Here is a 12,684-nt window from a genome sequence, read left to right on the forward strand (position 1 = left end):
GCAGAATATGCATTCTTTTCCTCAGCACATGGATCATTCTCTAAAGCCACTATGTTAGGTCACATGACCATATGTTAGGTCACGATACAAGTCTTAAAACATTCAAAAAAAATGAAATAATATCAGGCATCTTTGATCACAATGGAATAAAAATAAAAATCAATAACAAGAATTTTCGAAACTATACAAATACCTGGAAATTAAACAATATGTTCCTAAATAAGCAGTGGGTCAATGAAGAAACCAAGAAGAAAATTGAAAAATTTATTGAAACTAATGATAATGGAAACACAACATACAAACACCTATAGGATACAGCAAAAGGAGGGAAGTTTATAGCTATAAAGAGGGAAGTTTATAGCTGTAAAGTTTAGTTATATATAAGTTTAGTTATTTAGTGCCTAAATAAAAAAAAGGTAAAACTTAAAATAAAGAACCCAATAATGAATCTTAAAGAACTAGAAAAGCAAGAGCCAACTAAACTCAAAATTAGAGGAAGAAAAGAAATAATAAACACCAGAGCAGAAATAAATGAAATTGAAATGAAGAAAACAATAAGAAATAAAATAAGTAAATAAAATAAAAAGTTGGTGTTTTGAAATGTTAAACAAAATTGACATACCTTTAGCCAGACTAAGAAAAAAAGAGGGAAGATCCAAATAAATAAAACCAGAGATGAAAAGGAGAGATTACAACTGATACTGCAGAAATTCAAAGGATCATTAATGGCAACTATGAGCAACTATATGCCAATAAAGTGGAAAATCTAGACTAAATAGAGAAACTCCTCTACACATATGACATATCAAGACTGAACCACAAAGATAATCCAAAACCTGAGAAGACCAATAACAAGTAACAAGATTAAAGCTGTAATAAAAAGTCTCCCAGTAAAGAAAAGCCTGGGACCTGTTGGCTTCACTGCTGAATTCTACCAAATATTTAAAGAACTACTACCAATCCTACTCACACTATTCTGAAAAATACAGGAGGAAGGGATACTTCCAGACTAATTCCACGAGGCCTGATACCAAAATCAGACAAAAACAAATAAAAAAATACAGGCCACTATCTCTGATAAATATTGATGCAAAAATCTTCAACAAACTACTAGCAAATCAAATTCAACAACACATTAAAAAGATTATTCATCATGAAGATTATTCATCATGACCAAGTGGGATTTATCCCTGGGATGGAAGGATGGTTCAACAATGGTGATATATAGCATCAACAGAATGGAGGACAAAAACCATATGGTCATTTCACTTGATGCCGAAAAAGCATTAGATAAAGTGCAACATGCCATCACGATAAAAACCTTAAAAAATGGGTATAGAAGGAACATACCTCAACATAATAAAACCCATATATAACAGACCCACAGCTAGTATCATACCAAATGGGGAAAAACTGAAAGTCTTTCCTCTAAGATCTGAAACATGACAAGGATGCCCATTGTCACCATTGTTATTCAACATAGTACTGCAAGTCCTAGTTAGAGCAATCAGACAAGAGAAAGAAATTAAGGGCATCCAAATTGGAAAGGAAGAAGTCAAATTACCCTTGCTTGCAGAGGATTTGATCTTGTGTTTGGAAAAGCATAAATATTTCACAAAAAACTATAAGAACTGATAAATTCAGTAAAGTTGCAGGATACAATGTCAACATACAAAAATCAGTAGCATTTCCCTATGCCAGCATTGGACAATCTGAAAAAGAAATTTAAAAATAATTCCACTTACAATAGTCAAACATAAAATTAAATACCTAGCAATTAACTCAACCAAAGAAGTGGGAGATCTCTGTAATAAAACCTGTAGAACACTGATGAAAGAAATTGAAGAGGACACCAAAAAAAATGGAAAGATAGTCCATGTTCATGAATTGAAATAATCAATATTGCTAAAACGTCCATACTGCAAAAAAGCAATCTACAAATTCAGTGCAATACTTATCAAAATACAAAAAAACATTCTTCATAGAAATAGAAAAAAGAATCCTAAAATTTATACGGAGCCACAAAAGACCCAGAATAGCCAAAGCTATCCTAAGCAAAAAGAACAAAACTGGAGGAATCATATTACCTGACTTCAAATTATACTACAGAACTACAGTAATCAAAACAGCATGGTATTGTCACAAAAACAGACACATAGACGAATGGAAGATAATTGAGAACTCAGAAACAAATCCACACACCTAAAGAACTCATTTTCCACAAAGGTGCCAAGAACATACACTGTGGAAAAGACAGTCTCTTCAATAAATGGTGCTGGGAAAACTGGATATCCATATGCAGAAGAATGAAACTAGATAGCTATCTCTTGCCATATACAAAAATCAAATCAAAATGTATTAAAGACTTAAGTCTAACACCTCAAACTATGAAACTACAACAAAAAAATACAGGAAAAAGTCTCCAGGACATTGGTCTGGGCAAAAAATTCTTAACTAGTACCCCACAAGCAAAGGCAATCAAAGCAAACATGAACAAATGGGATCATATCAAGTAAAAAGTGTGTGCACAGCAAAGGAAACAGTCTACAAAGTAAAGGTGCAATGGGAGAAAATATTTGCAAACTACCCTTTTGACAAGAAATTAATAACCAAAATATATAAGGAGCTCAAACAACTCAATAGGAAAAAAATCTAATAATTTGATCAAAATTGAGACAAAGATTTGAATAGACATTTCTCAAAAGAAGATATACAAATGGCAAACAGGAATGTGAAAAAGTACTCAATATAGTTGATCATCAGGGAAATGCAAATCAAAACTAAAATGGAATATTATCTCACTTCAATAAAACGGCTTATATCCAAGTGACAGGCAATAACAAATGCTGGCGAGAATGTGAGGAGGAGGGAATGCTTGTACACTGTTGATGGGAATGTAAATTAGTACAACCACAATGGAGAACAATTTGGAGATTCCTCAAAAAACTAAAAATTGAGCTACCATATGATCCAGCAATCCCACTGCTGGGTATATACTCCAAACAAAGGATATCAGTATTATCAAAGAGATATCTGCACTCCCATGTTTGTTGCAGCACTGTTTACAACAGCTAAGATTTGGAAGCAACCAAAGTGTTCACCAACAGATACATGAATGAAGAAAATATGGTACATATACACAGTGGTGTACTAAGCAGTCATAAGAAAGAATGAGATCTAGTTATTTACAACAGCACGGATGGAACTAGAGATCATTATATTAAGTGAAATGGGGCAGGCACAGAAAGACAAACATCACATGTTCTCACTTATTTGTGGAATCTAAAAATCAAAACAATTGAACTCATGGAGATAGAGAGTAGAAGGATGGTTACCAGAGACTGGGAAGGGTAATGGGTGGTGGGGGAGAGTGGGGATGGTTATCGGGTAGGAAAAAAGAATGAATAAGACCTATTATTTGATAGGACAGCAAGGTGACTATAGTCAATAATAATATAACTGTATAATTAAATTGTAACACAAAGGATAAATGCTTCAAATAATGGACACCCCATTGTACATGATGTGATTATTACACTTCGCATGTATCAAAACATCTCATATATCCCATAAATGTATACAACTACTAGGTACCCAGAAAGGTTTAAAAAGAATTTAAAAGACCCAGCAAACAAAAAATCTTACATTCAAAAAGATAAAAAGAGTTCCTAAAATTGTAAAATATGTACCTATTCTAGACTTGTATGTACATACTAACAATGCCTCAAGTGTACAAAGCAAAAATTGTCAAAAGTGTAATAATTTGACAAATCCATAAATACAGTGGGAGATTTTAACTCTCTCGGTAACTGATAGGTCCAGCAAACAAAAAACTTAGGAATAGAGAAGATTTAAACAACACAATTAAATTTAATGAACAGAACACTACATGCAAAAATCAGATACACAGTCTTTCCAGGCACACATAAAACATTAGTTGATCATGTTCTCTGGGACATAAAGCAAGTTTCAACAAACATTAAATAATCATTATCACATAAGCAATATTGTCTCTTAAATGGAAAATAACAAAACGTTAAGCTAAAACACAGCTATATACAATGACTTAGTTTCTAAATACTGTCTCCAGAAAGAAATGATTAATGGGGTAGGAAGTAAAACACAAGCCTGAAAGTAAGGAAGTAAAAAAATTTTAAAGTAAGTAAAATGTGTGTTTAAGAATGATGAGACATGTCAAAAGACAGGTGAGCCAACTTAAATGGGCAGCCAGTCACTAAATCTGAGACAATTTGGGTATTAAAATAAATAATAACAACAGGGTATTTTAAAAATAAAGTAAAAATCTATGTGTCCAAAGTAATTAATAAACAAATAAATGGAGAAAAAGCTCTACATTGATGTAGAATATAAACTAATAAATGTAATAAAAATGATGGAATTTGAAAATCACCATTTTGCATTCATCATAGCAATATCTGATTCAGTCAAGAATTATCAATGGATTTGAAAACTAGTGGATGATAGTTAATGAGGAACAGGATATTTACACAGTCTCAAAGTATCCCCAGCAAAATCATTAATTATAAAGAGGAAAATTGTAACTGTAAAGTGGATTAATCTAGCAACTATTCACAATGTTAACCAAGTAATCAAAGTTAACTTTACTACTAGAGGGTCAAACCAGCATCATGTGCCACCAATATGATGCCCTGAGAACAACATTTCACTTCTGTGGTGCTTTCGCTAATATGCGTACTCTAAATAATGGGGAAATGGCAAACAAATTTAAATTAAAGGACAATCTATGAAATAAGTGTCCTATATTTACACAAGAGCCAATTGCCAATGTGTGATATTGTGATATATATATTGAAATTGTCCATGGTTCCTGGCTCATAACTCCCAAATCTCTTGTTATTTCCTAAGCGACTAAAATAATAAGCACATCTTTTGTTAAAGTATTTGGTCTTTTGTCTTTGGTTCCTGAAGCAGCTTTGAAACAGCTTCAGAGAAATAAAAGTGAGAGACAGTCTATATATATATATATATATGTGTGTGTGTATGTATATATATGTATAATGTTGGGGCACTTTAGGATTCAGAAAACAGAATCTCTGTCTTTCTCCTGCCCTCCTTTTACCTGCTTTTTTTTCTCCCAAAGGCAAGCCATAGAAACTAAAAATACACTCTAATCTTCACCCGGCTTTCTGTCTTGGAGCTGGATGTAAAGAAATTCTCTGACCTATCTAGTTTGACTGTGGGTCATAAGACCCCCATTTCAGAAAGAGTCCTGCCCCATACCCAGGAGGAAGGAATGCTGCACAAAGAAGCCAAGAAGAATCTGAACAGGCAAGCCTTGCTGGGTTTCTCCACCAAGTCTATTGGTATTAGATCATACCCTTTAGTCCAGTCACATTTCTACATGGCTGTTCATGTTTCATTAGTGCCTATCGAATGAAGTCTTCATAAAAAGCACAAGAGGACAAAGTACAACTGAATTTGTGGAGGATTGTAGAAAGGTGAAAAATAACTCATCCATATGCCAGGAGGGTGGCACACCCCAACTCCACAGGAATGGAAGCTCCTGTACTCAGTACCCTTCCAGACCTCACTCTATGTATCTCTTCATCTGGCTGTTTATATGTAGCCTTTAAAATACCCTTTATGAATAAAGGGGTAAATGTAAGTAAGTGTTTCCCTGAGTTCTGTGTGTTTTTCTAGCAAATTATTTGAGTCTAAAGAGAAGGGTTGCGGGAACCCTAACTTGAAGCAGGTCAGTTAAAAGGTCCAGAGGCCCAGATTTGAAACTGATGTCTAAAGTTGAGGCAGTCTCGTGGGACTAAGCCCTCAGTCTGTGGGATCTGATACTTTCTGCAGGAAGATAGCTTCAGAATTGAATTGGATTGGAGAACACTCAGCTGGTGTCCACTACAGAATTGTTTACTTGCTTGTTGGTGAGAAGAAATCCCAATACATTTGGTCACAAGTTTTCTGTGTTGGTTGTTGTGGTACAAGAGCCAAAGAAAAACTGTTTTTTTCCACACAATCAGCGTCAGAAGTGGGGTTGTGAGAATATAATGACAGAAGCTGAGTTTGTTTTTCTACACACATAAAAGACAAAGAAAGGTCAAGGAATTGTTCCATATTAAAAACTGGAGAGACATGACAAGTAAATGCAATGCATCATCTTGGATTAGCACTTTGACCAAGGAAAGAAAATAACCATAAAAGACATTATTGGGACAACTGATAACATTGGAATATGGCGTAGATTATAATATTGAAACAATGTCAAATTTCTTGATTGTGACACATTTACTGAGGATGTATAAGAGGGAATCATCACTCTGAGGAAATACATACTGACATATTAAGAGGTAAAGGAGAATGATATTTGCAAATTACTATCAAATAGGAGAAGGAGAAGGAGAGGAAGAGAAAAACAGAATGATAAGGCAAACGTGATAAAATGTTAATTGGTGAATTTGGGTAAAGGGCACTTTGGGAGTTCTTTGTAATATTCCCAGTTTTTCAAGTGTGAAATTAAATAAAAATAAAAAATTTAAAAACATGAATACAAAATTCAATAATAACTACATCAATATCAATAACCACACTTTTTCTATGTATTTAATGAAAGAAAATGTTTTCTATTGCCAAATTCTGTTGGGATGAGCAGCCAATGTATAATTTTTGTATCTTGTTATAAGAAGGATTAAAAAAAATTAAAGCAAGTCAAAATGGCTGGCAAGCAGGCCATTTCAGCATCAGGCAAGTGGCTGGATCGTATTAAAAAATGGTATTACAATGCTGCAGGATTCAATAAACTGAGATTAATGCGAGATGATACAATATATGAGGATGAAGACATAAAACAAGCCATAAGAAGGCTTCCTGAGAACCTTTATAATGACAAGATGTTTCACATTAAGAGGGCACTGGACCTGACCATGAAGCATCAGATCTTGCCTAAAGAGCAGTGGACCAAATATGAAGAGGAAAATTTCTACCTTGAACTGTATCTGAAAGAGGTTATTCGGGAAAGAAAAGAAAGAGAAGAATGGGCAAAGAAGTAATCAAGTAGTTGAAGTATGTGGATGCAGCTGTTATGAAGATGGTCAAACCTGAAACAAACAATGTTAAGAATTATTTGGTCTGCAGATGTTTTACTTTAAATAAATGTCTATTGTAATGGCTGGAGTTTTTGAATTCCAAACCTTATACTGAATAACTACTGAATCCATTTACTGTTAAATTTGTTTTCCAAACTTTCAAGATATTTTCCGTCGTGTTTAAGTGCTTTCTGGAGCTCAGAGGACACTTTATCAGTTTTCCTCACTGGTTAGATAGCCTATCAGTTTATGGAAGGATATAACTTCAGTAAGTTACATCCTTATGGAAGCTACTAAATAAAAGAAGGGGGTATGCATCCCCTAGTTTGCCAGGATTCAGAAACAGCCTCTTCACTGCTATCTGAATAGATTTGATTTTGCATCCTATCATTTAAAAAGAAATTATGTCTGCACCCCAACATAGGTATACTTAAGTAATATATATACTCCTGTGCTAACATGTAGACTAGAAAATAAAAAGTAGACACTAGAAAAATAGAAGTACAAAGACAAATCATACTTGTCCCCATATCCCAGTGACTTTTCCACTTTGGAAATGATTGTTATAAAGTTTAAGGGTTGGATACTAATCAGTTAAAAGTTTTAAGATTGTAAGGTAATTTTTAAAAATATAAATTAGAATCACTGGCCAGGTGCGGTGGCTCATGCCTGTGGTCCCAGCGCTGTAGAAGGCTGAGGCGGGTGGATCTCCTGAGGTCAGGAATTCGAGACCACCCTGGCCAACATGGTGAAACCCCATCTCTACGAGGGATGCGGAAAATTGGCCGGGCGTGGTGGCGGGCGCCTGTGGTCCCAGCTGCTCGGGAGACTGGGACAGGAGAACTGCTTGACCACGGGGGTGGAGGTTGCAGTGGGCCTAGATCGCGCCACTGCACTTCAGCCTGAGCGACAGTGGCTCCATCTCAAAAAAAAAAAAAGAAAAAATTAGAATTATTCAATGTTGTCATCATTTCCACTCCTAAATTCTGAAATGCTTTCTTTGGTGGAGGTGAGAGTCTGGAGCCACAGCTAGTAGAGAAGGAACAGTAGGACCTGCAGCCTCCCTGGTTTTCCAGGACAAGTCATTGCTGTGTGCGGCAGGAATGCCTTACACCTCAAATAACAAAACGGTGTGAAAAACAAATTTGAGTTACATTTAAAATTTGTAAAGCAATGAGAAATGTGTGTATCATAAAGAGCATCTTTAAATTTTTGCTAAAATATTAAGCCTCTTAAGTTCCCTAAGAATCCCACCCCCCCCCCCCTTTTTTTTTTTTTTTGCTAGTCAGATTATTTTTCTAAACCTATCTTGAAATCATGTCAATTTTCTTCTGTCTGGTTCAAGATGACTAGATCACTTGATAATGGTTTTGCTCAGGTCACACTGTGACAAGGTTTTAGTGTAGTCCTACTTTGCAGAAGGAGGCAGAGAAGATGGACTGTCTAGAATCCCCTTTAAAAGCATTTGTCTATTCAGAAAATTTTCCTGAGTAGATCTCTCCAAAGGTTCTTTTAATTGTGATTTCAAGATCACTTTTGCAGGACTCTGGTCTATTTGTTCAGACATGTACTGTGCACAATTACAAGGAGACTAGAACTGAGGCATCTCAAAAAGCACTGTCAAGGTGTGTAGGGAGCTGGGTGGGTGGAGGGAGGCTGGGTTCTGACCCTAGAAACCATGCTTACGAATGCGATTAATGTTTAAAGCAAGTCTAAGGGCACTGCTGAAGGACAGGGGAACAAATAGAATGGACTAAGATTAAGGTATAACGGAACCCCCAGGCTATCTACCTGCTCAAGGTAAAAAGTGTGGTATTATGTAGGGCAACCTCTGATTTTGTGAAAGTTCTTCCTAAAGCCAAAGTGAATGCCTATTCTATGTCTCCAGATTACTTCACTCGTCTAAATGAGAACAAGTGTGCAAAAGTTCTTTGAACACTAAATCAATGTTTTGTATTGATTATAAATTACGGTTATCGTCCTGCTTGTTATGAAGACTAAGAAAGTAGATCTAGTATTTCACTCACATAGGTGAATGGGTGAGAATTTGTTAATCCATCAGTGAAGTCCTTTCATTTGAAAGAGAGGGCCTTTCTATTATCAAAAGCTGTCCTGTGTGAAAAATCACCATGAGAGTGCCTGAAACACACAGGCTTGTCGTCCTGTAGACAGAATGGTAGAGTGATTCAGAGCTAATTCTGGGTTAGATTGTACAGGTCTGAATCTATTTGCTAACTGTGTAGTGCTTTAGGAATACAATTTAACCTCTCTGTGCTTCCGTTTCTTTGGCCCTAAGATAGAGCTAATGATAGAAACCTACTTTACACAGTTGTGAAAATTAACTGACTACATGTCAAGCACTAACAGTCTCTGGCACATAGTATGCATAATGTAAATTATGTGATGAGAAACGAGAAATAATAACTTGGGAAAATGCTGAATATCATCAAAGTTGAATAGCTAACCAGTAGCTAAGGTTCAAGGTCCCCTCTCTTCTTCCTTCTATGTGGCACTCTTGTTTCTGGTCCGTCTACTCCCCTTGGGTGTCACCTGCTTGAGTGAAGTACCTGTTGGAGATGAGAAGAGTGGAACTGGATCTGCATGACAGCTTTGATTAGGATGGAGCTAAGACTTGGCTATCTCCCTGTTTTGTGTTTTGGATAGGTGACATTTTAAAACTGCCAACATTAAAATCTTGCTAATTTGCTTTGTACAGTTTAAAATGTTTGATATCTTTTATTGTTTAAAGTTTGAGATTGGTTTTGAATGTACGGTTTTCCTAAATCTTGAAGAAGGATATGTTTGTACTCTGAAGTGGTCTATGTTCTGTTTTTCTATTTTACTATACTTTGCGAAAAACAGATGGCTGGCTTACGTTCACTGTTGTAGTGCACTACCTAGCATCACTCAGCTTTCCTGTTGTCAAGGTGTAGGAAGCAGCATAAGGGATGCTGGGACTTCAGACCCCCAATTGCCAACTCTGGTCCTAGTTCCAGATTGCATGGAAATATTTGGTAACATTCCTGCACTGAGCTATCATGGTCTGAATATTTATGTGATGCTCTACAAGTGGTACCAAAAGGTTAGTGATGGAATTTTCACTAATGGGACCTTTTCCTGTTTTTAAATTCTAGAATCTTAATACATCCAAAGTGTACATTTTGGTAATTATTTCATTTAGCTATTTACTTTAAGGACTCTCTTTTAAAGCATTAACTCTGCACTAATTTTGACTTATGAAAAGATTCAGCAGTAAGAATAAAAACTGGGCCAAAGCCCAAAGTAATGATCCTTCACAAATAGGATGGAGTTTTAAAAATATGGGCATCCTGTGTGTAGCTTTGAAAATAACCAAAGTACTTGGAATTAAAAAGTTGGGTGAACATAAAAATTGGCATAACCAAATCCTTGACAGACTGATGGATGAAAAGCAGATGGGTTTACACTGTGTGGGAGGAGGCATGGATTTTAGGAAGGACAGCATCAGAGAGGGATGGTTAGAAAGTGAACAAGACACATTGCTCCTTGGAAAACAAGGAAAGTCCCTTTAAGGCATGAAATTCTGCCACTAGGTGGCGATGCCCTATAACTTTACAACTTAGGATACATCACACCAGCACTATGGAAGATTTCTCCATTTAGCACCCCAATAACTCTCTCTCCTCCTTCATTTTTCAGGATGACAACACCTTAGAGGTTTATGGCCATTAGGAGACCTTACTACTAAGCTGTATACTGATGTAATGAAATCTAATATATGTTGTGCAATTAATTATGAGTTATTTAGTTTCAGGATTTTATTACTTCAATCAGTTATGACCATATTTCCTTTTATATGATTGCTCACTCTTTAAACATACCAGATGACTATATAAGGAGCACATAATAAAGTCTATAGATATCAAAAAAATTAAAGCAGAAAAAAAGATAAAATTAAACTAGAATGGGAGTAATGATTTCATAATATAATTTTTAAAAAAGGAATCCCATATGATTACAAATTGAAAAAAAAACTCATGGGTCAAAAAAATTATAAGAGAAATTTAAAAATAATAAATGTTGAATGATAAAAATACTATATATAAAAGCCTGTGAAATATTTCTAAAGTGGTAGAAGAAAATTTATAGTTCTAAATTCTTATTTTACAGAAGAACATTGAAAATTAAGAAGCTAAAGATCCAACTCAATAAATTAGAAAAAGAACAACAAAAGCAAAGTAGAAGAAAGTTCAATATAAAAATAAAAGTCAAAATGATTAAAATAGGAAACAAAATATCCAATGATGAGGCTTGATGAAAGCAAAAGCAAGAAATACATTAGAAAATTGATTACTGTAATTTACCTCATGGTCACAGTGTGATATTAATGGTGAAAAAAAGGATATGAACATGGCAGTACATATAGACGGGAAAAAACTTCATAATATTTGTAATAAAACCTCTCAGCAAACTAGGAATATAACAAAAGTTCTTAACTTGAGAAAGACAATCTACTAAAAGAGGTGAAACTTTTGTAGAATTTAGGAACAAAATAAGGAAATCCTCTACCAATGATATTGTTCCTCTTTGTACCGAAGATCCTAGCTAGCACAGTAATACAAGCTAAAGAAATATTGGAAAGAAACTGTCATGATTCAAAACATAATTAATTAACAGATAATCCAAGAAAATCTATAAATTATTAGAATAAATAGAATTTAAGAAGGTTACAGCATATAAAATCAATATACAAAAATATTAATCATATTCCCATTTACTAGAAGCAATTAGAAGATATAGTTAAAAAGATGGCATATTTCACAGTAATAATAGAAACTATAAGGTAATTACAAGTGAATCTAACAAAGCATTTCTTCAGATTACACTATTATTATGAATATGTTTTCATATAATGTAGAATACAGTTTCAATTTTATCATTTGCTGCTATCTTTTTATGTTTTGTTTGGCTACTTTTAAATGTGTCAAAACCAACTATTTTTTTTCTCTTCCTCCTCCGAATAATTTTTGGTAAAGAGATTACCTTAAAAAGCACAACTTCCAGGTGCAGGACATCAGAAAAAGCAGGGTAGCATTGTAAATAGTCTTCATTATTTTCACCAGGTGAACTATTATATGAATGCACCAGGGAAATGGAGTCATACTGCAATCGTTCAAAGACTGAAAAATAATAAAAAATATTGTGACATCATTTTTTCTGTTTTTGTCCATCTCTTTGTCCTCTGGTCTCCTCAAATCATTATCCTTCCCCTACCTCAATTTCAATGACATATTCCTATAAAACAGTTGTATACATAGTATTAGAAAGGATGTATTATATAGTAGTTTAGAGCATAAACTCTGGAATCAAATGTTCTGGGTTCAAAGCTCAGCTCAGCCACTTTGTGCTGTGTAACTTGTGGCAAGTCATATGACTTCCCTTGGCCTATACAAACTTCTCTAGTAGAGTTGTGATTAAATAAATGATAACACGCAAAGCCCTTTAGAAAATTGGCACATAAATCTTTAGTAAATATTGGCTATTATTACAATTTTCAGTGATTTGAATCACTTGGAGGGGAAATTACGTAGTTCTTGCACTTATTGTTCTGTGCTTTTCTTTTCTTTTTTTT

At 34.7% G+C, this 12,684-nt stretch overlaps 1 protein-coding gene and 1 pseudogene across 2 annotated transcripts in view; one reads left to right on the forward strand and one right to left on the reverse strand.

Moving 5' to 3' along the window:
• NBDY (negative regulator of P-body association) overlaps positions 1–12,684 on the reverse strand; it is a 69,317-nt gene that overhangs the window by 54,270 nt on the left and 2,363 nt on the right. Inside the window, exon 2 of the mRNA XM_021932545.2 lies at positions 12,096–12,232. The gene's annotated coding sequence lies outside the window, so the exon portion shown is untranslated. The remainder of the gene's footprint in view (positions 1–12,095; positions 12,233–12,684) is intronic.
• LOC100998624 lies at positions 6,702–7,161 on the forward strand (annotated as a pseudogene). The gene has a single exon (XR_641949.2). The product of XR_641949.2 is annotated as a cytochrome b-c1 complex subunit 7 pseudogene (transcript).

The sequence above is a fragment of the Papio anubis genome, chromosome X (assembly GCF_008728515.1).
Source record: "Papio anubis isolate 15944 chromosome X, Panubis1.0, whole genome shotgun sequence".
Lineage (NCBI taxonomy): Eukaryota > Metazoa > Chordata > Mammalia > Primates > Cercopithecidae > Papio > Papio anubis.